Source organism: Palaemon carinicauda, chromosome 18, assembly GCF_036898095.1.
Source record: "Palaemon carinicauda isolate YSFRI2023 chromosome 18, ASM3689809v2, whole genome shotgun sequence".
NCBI lineage: Eukaryota > Metazoa > Arthropoda > Malacostraca > Decapoda > Palaemonidae > Palaemon > Palaemon carinicauda.
This window is the reverse complement of record NC_090742.1, coordinates 132,296,656-132,301,655: the sequence shown is the minus strand read 5'-3', so window position 1 is coordinate 132,301,655 and position 5,000 is coordinate 132,296,656.

Below are 5,000 nucleotides of genomic sequence, written 5' to 3'. Positions count from 1 at the left end.
GGTTCAACAATTTACTAAAAAATATATGGACGTATTCTCAAGTGACATCTCTGATAAATAAGTTTATACAAAAAGTCTAATATATCTAACTTGTGTGGTTCTTTGATGAAATAATCCGATTACGAGATTATGAATTTAAAAAGGATTGTTACTATATGTAGATGAAAGTAGGTCGTTTTCATGACTGATAAAAGCATGAAAGTCTTATGCGCTAAAAAGATATAATATGATCTGATGTTTGGTATTATCTAATCAGAAAACAAGGATGAAAATACTAGATATTATATAGATTATATTAACTCTTATCAATGTTTCTCTTTGTATTCCCAATGAGATTAATTCAATAAAAAGGTGATTAAATTTAGCTTCAATATATCGTTTTGCCAAGTAATATGAATATTCCAATTCCACTTTATAGTGTAAAAAGGTACAGAGATAAATTTGAAACATGAGCAGTTTACCAGAGAGGTAATATAAAATAGTATCATATCTTTTATTTCCCTAAACTAATAATTGATGACACAAGCAAAAAGGACAACAATTTTCATGTTTTTTTTTTTTTTTTTTTTTTTTTTTTTTTTTGTAAAATAAACATAATTCGTAAGATATTAATACATCAATAAAAAACAGATTCCCTAAGCAGATTATTTAATTACATTTCCATGAAACTAAACATACATATGAAGCGTACTTTTCATAATAGTTATTTTTTCTATATGCATAAGAATAAAATCACATAGAGATATATATTTGTAGTTTGCCCATTATTAACGCTAATACCTATTTGCCTTTGATAAAGCTGATTATAAGATGAATTAATTATCTTGAAGATTAAACGCTTTGCATTGATAGTTCAAAGTGAAATATCCGACTCATAATACTATTAAAAAGAATAAAAAATATATCTAAGCTAATGAAAAGAAAAAATCAGAAAATGTAATGCTAATAAATTTTTTAGATTTGATTTTCATTTTAAAAGAACAAAATTTCCGTTTTCACATCAAATACTTCACACTATCTTCATTCACGTGCATAACTAACCATGAACGTCAGCATTATCTTTCTTCTAGACTTAGTCTCATTTCCAGCAAGCATTTTCCTCTAGTTGAGTTCTACATAAGGGAAAATCTACGATACTTCTGGTTGAGTAGCAAGCAAAGATTTTACTTCAGGCATACAAGCACTGGCCTTATAATTAAAAAAAAAAAAAAAAAAAAAAAAAAAAAAAAAAAAAAAAAATGAAAATCATATGTAATGTTCATATGTATCAATCGGGACATAACAAGCAGAAAATAAAGTCTAATTGATATCCAGAGGATATTTTTTTGATTGTTGATATCGCCCCTTGATTTAATCACACCTTTATGGACATTCTTTTACCTATCTCTGATAAAGGGAAGTAGTAAAAACATCTTTTAGAGACATAGGTATGAAAACATAATTATCAGTATGCTTTAGAAGAAAGGGAGAGGATTAAAAGATACCGATATACATCATAGCATAAGTGAGGAGAGAAATGTGGTCAATTAATTCATGAAAAGGCTTGGAGAGAGAGAGAGAGAGAGAGAGAGAGAGAGAGAGAGAGAGAGAGAGAGAGAGAGAGAGAGAGAGAGAGAGAGAGAGAGAGAGAGAGAGAGAGAGTAACTGTCAGTTAATTTTCTCTAATATACGATTTTGAAATCATGAATTATGGTAATAGATTTTGAATCATTTCTGAAAGCGAAGTGCATTATACTGAAGCATGAAGTTGTGTTTTAACTACCTCACAAACGATTCATATCCCAATGGCTTTTCAAGCGCTATTGGCCAGGGGATTTCACGTACGGTATTATTACGTGCTTTGAATAATAATTACATTATTTCAATTACTGCTATAAAAAATTTCCTTAGGCAATAAAATTGTGTAAATTCCTACGGCCAAAATAATCAAAATAAAATTAGATTTTCATAATTATTTTAGAATCTTATGTGCAAAAACAGAAATAAAAGGCTAAGCATACCTTAACAACCACTTCTTATAATTCCTTTCTTTGGGATCACTAGAATAAGTTAAAAATCTAATTTATCCAGGACCGAAGAGGATCCGGGTTTGGGAACGCCATTTGCTTCCTGGCGCCTCTGATGATCTTCGGAGTCCTGCCACGGTCGTCATGGTGCTTGCATTCCATTCCTTCCATCCCATCATCATCCTTTACATATGACCTTACCTCTTTCACATCCATATTCCACTTACTAGCTGCTGGTAATTTGGGAAGAGCCTGCCGTCCCTTTCTAGGGTGGACATTCTAAATCCATCCATCCATCCACCACTTCATACGCAGGTAGCCAATACGCGAGATATCAAAAAATATATTCGAATTTTAGAGAAAGATCATGTCATTGAATTGGTTATAAGTATCATAATGTCTAAATTTGCGTATGTTTAAATACATTCACTGAATAAAAGGTAGCGTCTGCAATAAAATCGTATAATTTAAAAATGGTATCCATATATGGCTAATCAATTACTGTGGGATTTCTTTTCGGCACAGGAATTTTATCTAGTCTTGGGTAGTATACCATTGTCTAGTGGTGTCTTGGGTTAGAGTTCTCTTGCTTGAGGGTATACTCAGGCACATTACTCTCTCTTCAATATTCGTAGATGAGAGGCCTATTTTAATGTTGTTACTGAGCCTGAGACACTTTATATTGTTATTTATTACTTTGTATAACCTATAGGGATTGTTTATTTCCTTATATCCCTTTCTCACTGGGCTGTTTTCCTTGTTGAAGGCCTCGAGATTATACCATCCTGCTTTCCAAGTGGGGTTGTAGCTTAGTAAGTAGATGATAATAATAATAATAATAATAATAATAATAATAATAATAATAATAATAATAATAATAATAATAATAATAATAATAATAATATTGCAATTGTAGGTAGTAGGTTGGCCAGGGCACCAGCCACCCGTTGAGATACTACCGCTAGAGAGTCATGGGGTCTTTTGACTGGCCAGACAGTACTACATTGGATCCTTCTCTATGGTTTCGGTTCATTTTCCCTTTGCCTACACACGCACAGAATAGTCTGGCCTATTCTTTACATATTCTCCTCTGTCCTCATACACCTGACAACACAGATTACCAAACAATTCTTCTTCAACGAAGGGGTTACTGCACTGTAATTGTTCAGTAGCCACTTTCCACTTGGTAAGGGTAGAACACACTCTTTAGCTATGGTAAGTAGCTCTTCTAGGAGAAGGACATTCCAAAATCAAACCACTGTTCTCTAGTCTTGGGTAGTGCCATAGCCTCTCTACCATGGCCCTCCATTGTCTTGGGTTAGAATTCTCCTGCTTGAGGGTACACTCGAGCACATTCTCCTATCTTAATTTTCTTCCTCTTGTTTTGTTAAAGTTTTTATAGTTTATATAGGAGATTTTTATTCTTGTTACTCTTCTTAAGATATTTTATTTTCCTTTTTTCCTTTCCTCACTGAGCTATTTTCCATGTTGGAGCCCCTGGGCTTATAGCATCCTGCTTTCCCAGCTAGGGTTGTAGCTTAGTAAGTAAGAAAGTAATAATAATAATAATAATAATAATAATAATAATAATAATAATAATAATAATAATAATAATAATAATAATAATAATAATAATAATAATAATAATAATAATAACAATAATAATAATAATAATATACATACCATAATAAAACAATAATTATAAAATCATTGCTTAATAAAAAAAAGAGAAATCAAGTTATCAACAGTGAGAATAGAAAGAATCTTTCCTCGTTCTATCTTTACCATTAATCCAGATATTATGAATTATATATTGACAAACGATGAAGGGGAAGCAAGGGGAGAGGAATGCACGAAGGTCAACTATTATTCAGACAATGAGAAGAAAATTATTAGATGTTCAGCTTTCACCTTCCGGTTAGAAGGGGATGACTTGTGTAACTTGCCAATTCGTTCATTTCTTGATCACTGTTGTTGTTTTAATTTTAATTATAACTACTGAGGTTATTGTTGATCATTTTATCTTCATTATTTCAATGATATAAGTTTTCATGAAAAGTCCTTATTACCTCTTAAAAACTTGACCTTTGCATTGCACATTGAGAATATTCTTTGTATTTTTTTTTCGAAAATAAGTTTTTTCCCATGTATCTTTATTTTTTTTAATCAATATCATTTCTCCATCTGTCTCCATCCTGACCTCATTTATGTCTGTAACTGTTGTTATTAATATTATTGTAATTACTATTGTTATTGATATTGTCATTACTTCAATATTATAAATTTTCAAGAAAAACACACTTCTAATCTTTTCAAATCTTGACGTTTATATCTCATTTTTATAATGTTATATATGTTTCTTTATAAATAAGTTTTTTTCTTTATGTTTATCATTTCAATTATTATCATTTCTTCATAAGAGTCTCCATCCAGAGTTTAGACTAATACTTGAAGCTCGTGCAATGAGATATAACAATGTTCTTTTACTTTGCCACTATATATTAGTTCAGGGATGTCCAACCTGCGGCTTGCGGGCCGCTCTATTGGTTCTTATAAAAAAAAAAAGAAAAAAAGTTTTTAGCAAATTTATCATGTCGTGAGCTAGAGAGTCTTCATGTAATTTAATCAAAATACTTTGTATTTAATAAATAAAATAAAAAACAAAAACAATTTAAAAAAAAATATGGTTAAGATGAAATTTACGACTGAGCATACATACTAAGTTTATAATATTGTCAGTTGTTTGGTTCTGTGATGACGCTTAGCTAGGGCTGCAAACTTAGATTATTTGAAATCTATATATAGATCATTTTCATTTCATTCACATTTTTTAAATTGTCATTCAGACTATAGATTATTTATAAGAATTTCTTAGATTATTTCTTACTATATTGACATAACATTAAATCATGATTGCCTCGTAGACTACATAGAGACACACAATTCATCATAAGTATCCTGACAACACCATGTGTGTTATGAACGTAAAATTAT